The sequence below is a fragment of the Anomaloglossus baeobatrachus genome, chromosome 2, assembly GCF_048569485.1.
Source record: "Anomaloglossus baeobatrachus isolate aAnoBae1 chromosome 2, aAnoBae1.hap1, whole genome shotgun sequence".
NCBI lineage: Eukaryota > Metazoa > Chordata > Amphibia > Anura > Aromobatidae > Anomaloglossus > Anomaloglossus baeobatrachus.
The window spans coordinates 616,752,167-616,767,450 of NC_134354.1; the positions used below are offsets into that span (position 1 = coordinate 616,752,167).

The 15,284-nt window shown below is 41.0% G+C and overlaps 1 pseudogene; it reads right to left on the minus strand.

The window, feature by feature from the left end:
- Positions 1-4,684: 4,684 nt before the first annotated feature.
- LOC142289925 (uncharacterized) lies at positions 4,685-7,825 on the minus strand (annotated as a pseudogene).
- Positions 7,826-15,284: the final 7,459 nt, after the last annotated feature.

Consider the following 15,284-nt stretch of genomic DNA (forward strand, 5'->3'; position numbering starts at 1 on the left):
ACCGAAATATTGAAACTGTGTCTTTTTCATTCAGCTATTATAAAAGGACAGTGTGGCAATTTAAAAATTGCATTTGTATTAAGAGTCACTTTTACAGTGTAATATAATAAATGTTCAATCATTTTAATATCAATGTAGCATTTAATAAGAATCGTGGGAGTATGTTTAGTAATGCAGCTGAGGAATATCTCTAAAGACCATGGACAATGACATAATGAACCATTTCATAATGCACATAAAAAAGAAATGCACACTGGCAAAGTATTATATTGATATTCTAATAGTGAGATACCTGTCCAAAATAGTCCCATATAAACGTTTGATACAAAATCTGTAATATATACATCAATTTAAAGGGAACTGCTTGGTACATATTGCTAATCCCTGCCTACCAGTCTCTGTATACTCTAGCACAAATAAATAGATCTTTGGAAAAAGTATTTCTAAAGATTGTTTCTTATATGCTAATGAGGCCCACGACTAGTCACAAGGGTGTACTAACATGCTAATTAATGCACAGCTTTGCCGTACATACCTCAGTCTTGATGGCGGCCAGCAGAGGATGAATGCGTACTGCACATGACCCAGAATCCCCTGGACTTCTTGTCATGTGCACTAATGTGATGCCTGGTGTAAGCTTCCCGGCTTCAGTGAGGTATAGTGCGCATGACTGTATGATCGGAAGTCACGGGGACTTTGCATCATGAGCAGTGCGCATCCAACCTCCATCGGCTGCTATCAACACTGAGGTATGTTCTTTCGGAGCTGTGCATTCATTAGCATGTTAGAATGCCCACAGGGGTCTTCTAACATGCTATGTGGGCTGGCTAGTCAAGGGAACTCACACCCTTGTGACTAGTCGTGGGCCTCTTTAGCATATAAGAAACAATTAGGGATGATCGAATATCACAAATATTTGGCAATATTTGGCTTTGCAAATATCCGACGAATAGGTTGCCACTATGCGAATATTCGATGCGCAATGTAAGTCTATGGGAAGCCCGAATAGTTGCTATTCGGGTTTCCCATAGACTTATATTGCGCATCGAATATTCATAAATAGTCAAATAACGGCGACCTATTCGTCGAATAAGGGCGTTGCCGAATATTTTCGGTATTTGATCATCCCGAGAAACGATGTTTAAAAATACTTTTTCTAAAGATCTGTTTATTTATGCTAATGTATACAGGGACGGTTAGGCAGGGATTAGCAATATGCACCCAGAACTGTTTGTGGTTCTGGGTGCATATAACACCTGATACGTTCCCTTTAAGTATGCTTATTTAAACTAGATTTGTGACCATGTCAGGGTAAATTTAATAAAATAGCTTTAAATGAAAAAAGAAACTGTAATGTTAATATAAAGTAACTTTCATAATGTTACAGGTGTAAAACAGATTATTCACATATGTTGTTACAGTTATTACAGTAGACTACAAAATTTAATTTATGTGATGTGCACTTGTGACTTTATCGTCTATGACCACTAGCCAGTCTTACAGTATATGAAGAAATGTAAGGGGGTCGAACAACCTTTTACAGAATGCATATTCTTAAATTATATTGTTGTTTTTGAGTGAATATTAGTTGTGTTACATTGTGATATGTTTATGTTGCACAATATTAATAAATATTGCTCTTAAAGGGCTCCTGTCATTTGCAAAAATGCTATTAACCTGCAAATATGAGGTTAATCTGCAGGTTAATAGCATTTGGAACCAGCCTGCTGCTCGCACTTAAAGCCCCACTACTAGGAATAAATTTACTTTATACTTCTCAGCAGCATTCAGCTTCCAGTCACCACTCAGTGTATGGAGAGCAGCAGCTGTAACCACATACTACACTCTGCTACATAAGGCTAAAATAAATAAGGGTGCTAAATAAGAACTGGGAACAATTAAAATGGTAAAGGAGACAAAGACAATACATGACTGGTGATGAGTAGGAGGCCTTTTTCAAATTCAGATTAGGCCAGATTTGTGAATTTGGCTTTTTGTGTCTTTTAATTGTTTTTAGCAATTTTTTTGTGTGTTTTTTTTGCTATTTTAACAGTAATAAAAAAATTTAAAGTAATACTTTTTGCATACACACCTTTTTTCTTTTAAATTTTCAATTAATGTTATTTGGTATGTATAAGTGATCCCTGAACATATTCAGTGGTGCCCTCCATTGTTGATAAGCTTCCTACATTTGCATTGCCTTTAAAAGGTAAAACACAAGATAAAATTTAAAACCACAAATACCCTTTTGAAAGTAAGTAAATAAATGCTATCTTCTTTATCTTCTTTTCATCACCGTATCATCTTATGCTAACCATTATTTGGATACTTCTGCTCTTTGCCAGTCATTGCACTGGCTGCCCATATATCACACGATCCAATACAAATTGCTTGTTGTCACCCACAAAGCTTTCCACAGTGCGACACCCCCTAAATCTCCACCCTCCTCTCTGTGTATCACCCCACCCATTCTCCAAGCTCTGCAAATGACGTTCGATTAACATCCACACTAATCCAAACCTCCCACTCCTGGATTGTTACGGGGGGCTGTCTGATTATAAAACCTAAAGGAATGTCAGACAGTCAGGGTCCACCGTGCAAAGACTCTGCTGCAGACTATGGCAGAGGATAAGGGGTATATAAGTGTACCACTGTAAAAAATAATAGCACAAGTGCAGAGTGCAATACCTCTGTTAAACTCACAGAGGAATATAATTAGAAAATAAAGCAATTCCTCCCTTACTCGGAGGGTGTGTGGAATGGTCTCTGTTAAAGATCACAGAGACAAAAGCAGTGAGTGTGAAATGGCACCTACCTAGGTCCGTTCCTCTAGTGGTGCCAGGAGACGGACAGCAGCGTAAGCCGCACAAAGCTCCTACCTGCGTTCGCTCCACTAGTGTGCGAGGACACAAACCACTAGATATGGCACCTGCCTAGGTCCGCTCTTCTAGTGGTGCAAAAGAGACGGACAGCAGCGTAAGCCGCACAAAGCTCCTACCTGCATTCGCTCCACTAGTGTGCGAGGACACGAACCACTAGATATGGCACCTGCCTAGGTCAGCTCTTCTAGTGGTGCAAAAGAGACGGACAGCAGCATAAGCCGCACAAAGCTCCTACCTCTGTTCGCTCCCCTAGTGTGCGAGGATACGAACAACTGCCAGACACAGTATAAGGAACGTTACCCTAGCGGCAACGTCCACCTACGAGTAGAATCACAAGGCCCAGCCGGATCATGTGCCTCAGGCACCTGCCTATGTCTGCTCCACTAAGAGGTAAGGATACGGACTGCAGCCGAAGCTGTAAGGTATAAGAACGCTACCCTGCTGGTAGCGCTCACCTAACATAGACAGAGAGATACCTAGAGGGACGTGCACAGGACGTCTACCCTCATGCATGAACCAAGAGGACTGAGCACCGGGCGGCATGCGTCAGGGTCTTATATAGACTCTGTGCCTCATCCAAGATGGAGGACACCAGAGCCAATCCGCTGCCAGAATGACAGCAATGACGTCACGCTGGCCTATCACCGAGCAAAGCGTCACAAGCACATGACCAGCGACCAATCGGCATAGAAGGTGTCAGAGACATGTGACCACGTGTCACAAGCACATGACCAGTGGCCAATCAGCTTAGAAGGTGTCAGAGACATGTGAACTCGCGTCAGCGATGATGTCACCCGCACAAGTGCAATGGCTCCAAGATAGGACTTAGTCTCCAGCGCTTGCACATGTGCAGTAGCAAGAAATCCGGACATAGTCTCCAGAGCCACAGCAACCGTAACATGGATCCAAGACTTCTGCTGCATCAATCCTCTGGAATGCTTTACCCCAAGAAACTAGGACTGATCCCAACTTACTCAGCTTCAGACATTCCCTAAAAACACATCTTTTTAGGGCAGCCTATCACACTCTCTAGCCGAATTAAATTCACATAGTCCCTCCGCAACTACTCAGAGCATAACTCTCTATCAAACTCCACCGCACCCAAAAACATCTTGAAGTTTTGGCTGACTGGTAAAGGCAGCCTTTATCTATCCCCCATTTCTTTGAGATGGCTGGATTGCCAATGTATATAAGCACTTGTATCTTGTGTCCCCCACCACACCCCATTTTAGATTGTAAGCTCTCACGAGCAGGGTTGTCTTTTTTGCTTTAATTATTGTATTTTCTATAACTGTTACTTGTTTGTATATGATCCTCCTGAATTGTAAAGCGCTCCGGAATATGTTGGCAATATAGAAATAAAGATTTTTATCATTATTATTATTAATAATAGTACATAGGGTATATTACATTTCATTAACTAAAGCTGATGGAAGAAAAATAAGGGCAGATGTAGAATCAGCGACAAAAACTGTTCTAATAACAGGTTACAGTTCTCATGCACCAATTTTTTCATTTCCCAGTGTTATATATCGTATGTAATATTTTTTTTTTACTATTCAACTTTATCTATTACTAGCTGTACTACCCAGCTTCGCTCGGGTTAATAACAGCTGTTAACAAAATAGAATGTATTAACAAATTATTCTGCACACAAAAACCACAAAACAACTAGAAATGTAATTATTAAAAGGCAAAAACTAAGCTAATAGAAGCATTTCACAACATATATTTCAACACCACAGATATTCCACACAGATTTAACTAAATCGGCCAAGCAATGTGAAGTAATCTTCTATTCCTTATTTGAGAGCCTTTTGATAAACGACATTCTTAGTTCTTCCTTCAGGTGCAAAGACAAACAGATTTTTGGCTGTTCCAACTCTTGAACAGGCCACATAAAGTTGACCATGAGAAAAGCATGGAGATTGTAAATCAGTTCCAACTACTTTCAAAGACTGTCCCTGAGCCTTGTTGATGAACGTAGCAAATTCCAGTCGAACAGGAAACTGGAGGCGTTTAAAATCAAAAGGCAAATCAGATGGAATAAGAGGAATTGTTGGAATGAAAACATCTTCTCCTGTGGCACATCCTGTCAAAATGGTTGACTCAATTATTATTGTGGAAACAGGTTCTTAATCAAGAGTCTTGTTCCATTACACAGCTTTGGTGGATCCAAATTTCTCAATAGCAGAATATGTGCTCCAGGTTTTAGAAAGAGATTGTGAGGAGGAAGTCCTTGTGGCTCCAAGGAATTGAGGAACTCTATTGGATAAAATAATGCTTGAGCAGGGTCTATTACTGTATCCACTGACTTGTAGGTTGTGCACACACCTGGAAGGAGATTTAGAATTTGAATATTGATCTTGTTGATGCTGTCATTTTTGGGAGCTAGAATAGCTCTTTCACACAGCCAGCCAGTATTTTTGAAGTGGAGTTGAATGTTTGGAAAAACCTTTGCTTTCAACTCCTCAATGGAAGTCACAATGCAACAAAAGTTGCTTGGGAAGGTGATCTGTCCAGTGGTGGAGTTTACGGGTGCTTTGCCATCTCCAATAGTCAACAGCTGGCTCGAAAATAGTCCCTCAGAAACATCACCTGTCATGTATACCCTCATGTTTGTGTTCAGTGACATTTTCTTTACTGTTCTCCAAAGGTATGATGCTTTGAGACAGGCATTGCGTTCGTCTGCAGAGGTTGATCTTGGAATAACAGGTAATGTTTGGCGGAAGTCACCTGCCAAAACAACAACTACTCCTCCCATGATATATTTGTTGCTACGCAGGTCTTGCAGCAGTCTGTCCACTGCTTCCAGAGCCCTTTTGTGTGACATGGTGCATTCATCCCAAATGATGGCACTGCATTTTTAAAGCAATTTGGCCAGTCCTGATCCCTTGGCAATATTTATACACGGGGCTGTCACTATGAGACAGGTTAAGTGGTAGTTTGAATGTCGAATGTGCTGTCCTGCCACCTGTTAAAAGCGTAGCAGCAATTCCAGAAGATGCCTCTGCAAGTGCAATCTTATTTTGTTGTCGAAATTTTGTCAGGAGCAAGTTGACTACAAATGTCTTTCCTGTTCCACCTGGAGCATAAAGGAAGACAATCCCACCTTTTTTGGTTTCACTGAAACTTAAAATGTAGTTATAGGCGTCCCTTTGATCTGGTACCAATATTGGCTAGTTCTGAGACACAAATGCTGTCAGTTCATCAATATTGTAGTTTGTTTTTATGAAAATCTCCCTACACATTTGGATGCCTTCAGGATTTCTTATTGGAGCATGCAAATCAAGCAACTGTAAGGCTTTTCCTGACATTGCTATGCACTGATCTTCAAGGAGCATTAAAGTTTCAATGAACATTTCCTCAGTAAAGTTGATGAGTTGCTGAGGATTTTCCCTTCTAATCTGCATGAGGATGTCCTCACTGAGATCAGTTTTGTACTTTGTCCAAATCCCAAGAGGATTTGAAATGCTACAGGTTGTTAGAATAATAGCAAATAGGTGTCTTAGTCACTTTGGGGTTTGTGTGGCTGCTGCTTCCCTGAGGGTCATGTCCAAGTGTCCATCATTTTCCAGAAGTCCTTTTCTGTGGCAAGCATCTCTGAATGTTTCACACACAGGTCAGAAAATGATGTAGGGCCTTTGACAACATGAAGTAACAGGCGCAGGTAGAAGCACTCTGCATTTGATGGATGAACAGTGTAGACACGACCAAGAGTATCAGTTGCTTTCACCCCTGGATAGCCTTCAATATCAAGCCCCCGTTTCCTCCGTTCCAGTGTTTTTCTGGAGGCATTCCAAGTGTAGTACTTTGGCAAATCACAGTAGAGAATTGTTTTTGCAAAAGGGTCTTGTTGACATAGCTTAAAAAATGCCAAGAGGGTGGTCTTAGGTGGTGTTAGGAGCTGCTGATGCAAGTTTGCTCGGTTAAAGTAAATTTTCTGTCCATTTTCCAAGTGCAAACTCAGATGCACAACTGGTGGGTAGCGCTCATGAATGGAGAATCCTAGTATTCTCCAAACAGCTTCATTGCTGCTTATGTACCTGCCCATCTGGAATGCCTCCACTTCATCAATAATAGGTCCATTTTTCTGTAATTCAAAAACTGCTTGATCACTTCCTTTGTGGACATATTTGCAGATATACTTGATTGATTTCCCAGAGTTGCAAGATTCGACATTTATGTGGGCCTGGAAGATTTTTGAGAGCAAAGGGTTGTAAGTCACTACCCACCTGTTGTCAATTTCTATCTCTTGGAGTGATGATCCAACACGCATTTTGAGCTTTGCTATGAAACCACCATCCCCTGGCTTTCTTCTTCGGTAGACTGGATATCCATCTTGTCCTGTTTGGGTTTCTTGGACCAGGGGTCGTGGGTAATGCTTTGAACACCTGCCATCAATCATACAGGGACAATTTTTGTTGAGGCTCCCACACGAACCATGGATCGTGTTTATTGTGATGGTGTCAAACAGCAATGGGTCAATCTGAGGGTCTGGCAATTCGGCGCTAATGATATTGTTAATTTCGGTAGATTGTATTTTTTGTTTCAGCCAGATCAAGATGTGGGCGTGAGGAAGGCCTCTTTTTTGCCATTCAACTGAATACATCCAGCACTTCAATAAGGTCATGGCGATTCACTGTTTTTTGGCCATGCAACAGGTGCCCTCCAATTTCCTCCCAGGGAGGATTGCAAGTAAATGTGATGAAAAGATCTGGACAGTCATACTTTCTCACATAAGTCATTGCATCCTGTGTGTACTCATGCATGTGTCGTGGGCTTCCAGTGACAGTTGATGGAAGAATAACCATTTTCCCCAACTCTTTTGGATCAGCATCATTTGCAACAGCATCTCTAAGGTGAATATATTCCTGTGCCCTGAGATTCTTTTGATTTAGTCAGATATATAATAGACGTTCACTCTCAATCTTTGCATACATGTCAACAATAAATTGGTGGAAGAGATGTCTTCATTTCAAGATGTGATTTTACTCTGCAAATCTTGTCATAATCCTATATGCATAGAAGTCCATGACAGGCACTTTTGTTCCTGAAGGGGTTGCCTGTTGTAGGATCTGTCTGAGGTATTCCAAAGTGATGGCCATCCTGTCCCTGCCAAAAGATGATTGGATATTGCAGAGCATCATAGGACCTGTGAGTTTCTGCTACTCGTTGCAAACTATTGTTCCTTTTTTGAAAATCATTACCTACAATCAAGATGGCTACCTCATCAAATGTGGGAGCATTGAGACGTCGCTGATGTTTCCTTTGTGGTGTTTTGTCAGCATGAAAGACAACCTTGTAGTTGTCATTTGGCATGCATTCAATTGCAGTCTTGAAAAGTTGAACATATGGATTGTTGGAGGGAAGGAACTGCTGCAAAATAGTGACAATATCAAGGCGAGTGTTAGGAATTAAAGAGCATCTCCACTGAGCCTCTGCTTCTGCATTTCCCATGAAGAAGAGTTGAAGAAATTGAGCTTCTTCTCCTTGTAATGGAAGCAGTGACCCAATTGAGTGGTAAACCTGTCCTTGAACTTTAAATGTAGGCATAAATCCTGTTGTAAACATTTATTTTTTTGCACCAAATGATGTCATTTGAAAGCAGGAGTTGTACTTCCTAATGTTGTCCAAGAAATACTTTGATATTGTACTGGTACCTGTCATCAGAGACTTTAGGGGATCTGGTGGTGACAGGAGAGGTGGAAGTTTTATCTTGCCATTTGCACAGCATAAACCTAGCGGTTCATCTTTCCATTTCAGGGCAGTGCAGTACATGCAAACCACATCCATTTTTCTTATCTGAACTTTAAGATGATCCTGATAGTTTATGTCTGACTGGTAACAAAAGGCAGCATGTTTAAAATCTCCAACCATTTTCTGTGTCCTGGTGGAAGAAATAGCAATTCTCTTAGTGGCAATTCGGCCTTCTCTCTGCTGAGATGACTCATTGGCCCTTGAGGAAGCAGCTCTTCTTTTCTTATTTTCAAGCCTCGCTTCCCTCTCCTCAGAAAGTTAATTGGCCCTTGAGGAAGCAGCTCTTGTTTTCATGTCTGCAAGTCTCGCTTCCCTCTCCTCAGAAAGTTCGTTGGCTCTTGAGGAAGCAGCTCTTGTTTTCATATCTGCAAGTCTCGCTTCCATCTTCTCAGAAAGTTCATTGGCTCTTGAGGAAGCAGCTCTTGTTTTCATATTTGCAAGCCTCGCTTCCCTCTCCTCAGAAAGTTCATTGGCTCCTGAGGAAGCAGCTGCTGTTCTCATGTGTGTCAGCCTTGTTTCCCGGTCTTCACATTTTTCATTGGCCCGTAATGCAGCTTTTCTTTTTGCATCAGATGTCATTCGTGCCAAGGAACTCCTTTTCTTATGAGGCATTATTGTGGTAAAAATAGTCTGTAACTGACAGTTTATATATCCTCTCACATAGAGGTAATGTGACTGACATCAGACTTTCCACCAACACACCCTAATTGACATTCTATTACCTCACACAAGCTTTGTAATACTGAGAATGTCCTTTGTTTCCTATATTAACCAATCAGAGTTCAGATTAATTAACTGTAGCAAAATAGAAGCTGAACTGTGATTGGTTGCTATTGGTAGCCTGATAAATCCCCAGGCAACAGAAAGCCCTCCCCCCTGACATTTTATATTAGCTCACACATACACAAAATAGACAGGTCATGTGACTGATAGCTGTCGTATTTCCTATATGGTACATTTGTTGTTCTTGTAGTTTGGCTGCTTATTAATCAGATTTTTATTTTTGAAGGATAATACCAGACTTGTGTGTGTTTTAGAGCTATTATGTGGCGAGGTTGGTGTATTTGTGGTGTAATATGTGCAGAGGGTGGTATATGTGTTCAAGCACGTGGTAGTGTGTGGAGCATTTTGTGTGTGTGTGTTCATATGCCCGAGTGTGGTGAGTATCCCATGTTGGGGCCCCACCTTAGCAGCTGTATGGTATATATTGTTTGGCGCCGTCACTCTCATTCTTCAAGTCCCCCTTGTTCACATCTGGCAGCTGTCAATTTGCCCCCATCACTTTTTGTTTCACTTTTTCCCCATTATGTAGATAGGGGCAAAATTGATTGGTAAATTGGAACGCACGGGGTTAAAATTTCACCTCAGAACAAAGCCTATGACACTCTCGGGGTCCACATGTGTGAGTGTGCAAAATTTAGTGGCTGTAGCTGCGACGGTGCAGATGCCAATCCTGGACATACATACATACATACACACACACATGCACACACATTCAGCTTTATATATTAGACTAGCTGTACTACCCGGCTTCACCCGGGTTAATAACAGCTGTTAACAAAATAGAATGTATTAACAAATTATTCTGCACACAAAAACCACAAAACAACTAGAAATGTAATTATTAAAAGGCAAAAACTAAGCTAATAGAAGCATTTCACAACATATATGTCAACACCATAGATATTCCACATAGATTTAACTAAATTGGCCAAGTAATGTGCTCCGCCTGTCTCTTTTCAGATCTCTCTTTCCCCGTCTGTCTCTTTCCCCGTCTGTCTCTGTCTGTCTCTTTCCAGGTCTGTCTCTTTCCAGGTCTGCCTCTTTCCAGGTCTGCCTCTTTCTTTGTCTGCCTCTTTCCTCATCTGCCTCTTTCCCCGTCTGTCTCTTTCCCCATCTGTCTCTTTCCCCGTCTGTCTCTTTCCCTGTCTGTCTCTTTCCCTGTCTTTCTCTTTCCCCATCTGTCTCTTTCCCCGTCTGTCTCTTTCCCTGTCTGTCTCTGTCTGTCTCTTTCCCCATCTGTCTCTTTATCTGTCTGTCTCTTTCCCCATCTGTTTCTATCCCCGTCTGTCTCTTTCTCCGTCTGTCTCTTTCCCCGTCTGCCTATCTCTGTCTGTCTTTGTCTGTCTCTTTACCCATCTGTCTCTTTCCCCGTCTGTCTCTTTCCCCATCTGTTTCTATCCCTGTCTGTCTCTTTCTCCGTCTGTCTCTTTCCCCATCTGCCTATCTCTGTCTGTCTCTTTCTTTGTTTGTCCTCTATCTCTCTGTTTCTTTCCCCATCTGTCTCTTTCCAGGTCTGTCTCTTTCCAGGTCTGTCTCTTTCCAGGTCTGTCTCTTTTCCAGGTCTGTCTCTTTCCCAGGTCTGTCTCTTTCCCCGTCTGTCTCCCCGTCTTTTTGTCTGTCTTTTCCTGTCTGTCTTTTTCTCTGTCTGCCTGTCTTTGTCTGTCTCTATTTCTCTGTCTCTTTCCCCGTCTGTCTCTATCAAGGTCTGTGTCTTTCTCCATCTATCTTTGGCTGTCTCTCTGGCTGTCTCCTCCTTCCCTGTCTGCCTGTCTCTGTCCTTGTCTGCATGTCTGTCTGTCTCTTTCCCCATCTGTCTCTTTCCAGGTCTGTCTCTTTCAAGGTCTGTCTCTGTCTGTCTTTTTCCCCATCTGTCTCTGTCTGTCTTTTTCACTGTCGGTCTCTGTCTGTTTCACCGTTTGTCTCTGTCTCTTTCCCTGTCTGTCTCTGTCTGTCTCTTTCTCTGTCTGTCTCTCTCTGTCTCCCTCTATCCGTCTCCCCACCAACATTTTATTACCTCACACATAAGCTTCTTATACTATGGGGTGCAATGTTAGTCCGCATCCACGTGGTGCACCCTGGTTAACGCTAAAGGACTAAAGCCTGCTTTACACGTTGCAATTTCGCATACGATATCGTATGCGATTTGCAACGCCCCCATCGTACGTGTGGCACGTTCAATTTGTTGAACGTGCTAACTTTCAATCGCAATCTCACGTACCTGTCACACACTACAATGTACCTTACGATCTTGATGACCAAACAATCAAAATATATCTAGATTTCCTGGTCAGTATATCTTAGATCATACCTGATAATCAACAGAGGAACAATGAAACAACTTTGACAATGCCTAAAAAATATAATGGTATTGTCACAAATGTCACTCCTCAAATGAAAGATCTTGGACCCATGGTGAATATCTGCCAAATTAATATTGAAGGTATCAGCCACCTAAAATGTGTTTTCCTCCACAAGTTCCTCACTGATAACAAAATAGATGTACTTGTTCTTCAGGAAACGCATGTTGAAAATGAAGATCAACTCCTAGTTCGTGGCTCCATCTATGGCTTTGATCTAATTGGTGCTACATATGACTCTCATTACGGTGTAGCCACATATGTGAAAGGTAACATTGAAAACGCAATGCTTGTATCTACATCTGTTGAAAATGACATCCATGAAGTTGTGAGCAAAGTTGGCGATATCACAATTGTTAATATTTACAAGCCTCCTGTAGTACAATGGCCCACAGAAGTCATTCATGTTCACCCACAACCTACTGTATACATAGAAGATTTTAATAGCCACCACGAGCTTTGGCAATATGCTAGCAATGATGACAATGGCGAGCATCTGGTAAACTGGTCTGAAGCGTATAATATATTCCTCGTTTTTGATGCAAAGGACTTTGCAACTTTCCAGTCAGCAGCCTGGCAGAGAGGATACAATCCTGACTTATGTTTTGTCTCACGTAATAGAAACAATCAACGTTTGTCTACATCTCGATGTGTTGTAAAACATTTCCCTCGTAGCCAGCATTGCCCTGTCATCATCACCATTGGATTATCTATTCCTGTTGTAATGTCCTATCCGCGTCCTCGATGGAACCTTGCCAGAGCCAACTGGGAGAAGTTTGCAGATCACCTTGATAAGTGTATCGGCTGGATACCTCCAATCAGTAAAAACTATGAACGGTTTTGTAAAGCAGTTATTACAGCTGCAAAGAAATCAATACCACGTGGCTTTCGCAAAGAATATATCCCAGGATGGTCTGATGAATGTGAACAACTGTACAGACAATTTCTTGAGAGTGAAGGTGGTGAAATCGGTGAGGAATTGTTGAACAAACTGAATGCAGCACGTTGTATTAAATGGATGGAAACAATTGAGAATTTGGACTTTAAAAGGTCCAGTAGAAAAGCATGGTCTCTTTTAAGAAAACTAGAAGGAAATCGTAAAGTAAAGCAGAAAATGAATGCTATAACTCCAAATCAAATTGCAGCACACATTGTGAACATCTCAAGAAGCCCAAAAAACCGAGGTCACACCATAGAAGTTAAAAATAAGTTTAAGCTACTAAAATCATCAGTAGCGCCAACTGAAGAATACTCACGTGCTTTTACAACCTGTGACATTGAAATTGCCCTTACTAAAACTAAAATTAACAAAGCTCCCGACTCTGATGGGATCCATCCTGAATTTTTCAAAATCTGTGGACCTTATGCGAAAAAATGGATGGCAAAGTTCTTCTCAGATATTATGGAGAATGCTCAAGTCCCTAGTAAATTAAAGCATGCCAAAATAATTGCATTGTTAAAAACCTAAGACGCCTGAAGATAATCCATCAAGTTATATACCCATTGCCTTGTTGAGTTGCTTATATAAGCTCTTAGAATGCTTAATATATAACAAGATCAGTTTAAAGATTTTCGACTCAATACTTATAGAGCAAGCCAGCTTCAGACCTGCTCGAAACTGTAGTGAACAAGTCTTAGCTTTGACAACTCTCATTGAAGCTGAATTCCAGAAGAACAAGAAAGTTTCAGTGGCATTTATCGATCTCTCTGCCTCATATGATACTGTGTGGAGGGAAGGACTTTTATATAAATTTTTGAAGGTGATTCCATGTAAGAAAATGATGTACCTCTTGAACAATATGATTTCAAATCGAACTTTTCATCTTATTATGGGCGATTCAACCAGTTGTAAGAAATCTTTAAACAATGGACTGGCCCAGGGATCAGTGCTTGCACCTCTCCTCTTTGCCCTGTACCTAGCTGATATTCCTGAAACAGTGTCACGGAAATTTGGATATGCCGATGACTGGGCACTTGCTATGGTAAGCAAAACAATGGAGGAAGCAGAGGATGTTCTTACAAAAGATCTTACTGTAATGGGAAAGTACTTCCGACAATGGAGATTAAAACCTAACCCATCAAAAATGGAAGTTTGTTGCTTTCATTTACACAATGCAAGTGCTAAGACTGAACTTAAAGTACAAATTGAAGGCCAATCTGTTAAACACAATTTCAATCCTAAGTACTTAGGTGTAACCCTTGATAGAAGTCTAACTTTTAAATCTCATCTGGATAAATTGATGCAGAAACTGAAAGCACGTAATAATTTTATTCAGAAACTTTGTGGATCCTCCTGGGGCTCGGCAACATTTGTTTTGAGAACATCTACTGGTGTACTCTGCTGCGGAATACTGTGCATCAGCATGGTTAAATAGCTGTCATGTAAACTTAATTGATACTCAGCTGAACAACTGTTTGGGTATAATATCTGGTGCTATTAGACCTACACCTGTTCACTGGTTACCTGTGCTGAGTCATATCGCACCCGCAAATCTAAGAAGACAAAAGCTCCTACTTAAAGAATACACTAAAGTAGTGAAAAATGAAAAACTTCCAATAAACCAAAATATCAGAGATATTACAATACAACGATTAAAATCAAGACACCCACCCATCCGAACTGCAATCACCTTGCATGAACAAGACTTCAATTTAGAGGAGAAATGGCGAGAACTTTGGGTCAATGTAGTAGACGGTGATCCCCAAATGTTCCCTAATTTACAAAACCCTCCACCAGGCTTCAATCTACCAAGGAAAACATGGGTTACTCTAAATCGTATCCGAACAAACATTGGCGTCTGTGCAGATTTTATGTATAAGTGGGGAAAATATGACTCTCCGACCTGTGACTGTGGAGCAGATCATCAAACTATCCAGCACATTGTTGAGGAGTGCCCCTGAGATCCTACCATGGTGACAAGAATGATTTCTATATTGTAAATGATAACGCTATTGCATATATAGAAAATCTTGATATTCAACTTTGATTTTTATCCTTTTGATATTTTTCAATCACTGTCTATTGTCTGGTGTTTATTTTTTATATGATGGTAAGGTATACATTCATATGATTAAATAAATAAAAATAAATATACTATGAATGTCTTTTGTTCCTATAGCAACCACTCACAACTCCTACTAATAACCTGTAGTTCCAGGCTCCATTTACTTTAATGAAGGCATGTATTTTAGAGAGTAACTGTAAAGCACGGGGTTACATTTTCCTGTCAAAACATAGTCTACGACGCTCCCTGGGTCAAATGAGGTGTCATTGTAAATGGGATGGTGCGGATACACTTTTCGTTTCACTTTTTCCCCATTATGTAGATAGGGGCAAAATTGATTGGTAAATTGGAACGCACGAGGTTAAAATTTCGCCTCACAACATAGCTTATGACGCTCTCGAGGTCCAGACGTGTGAGTGTGCAAAATTTGGGTGCTGTAGATGCGACGGTGCAGATGCCAATCCCGGACATACACACACACATACATACACATATTC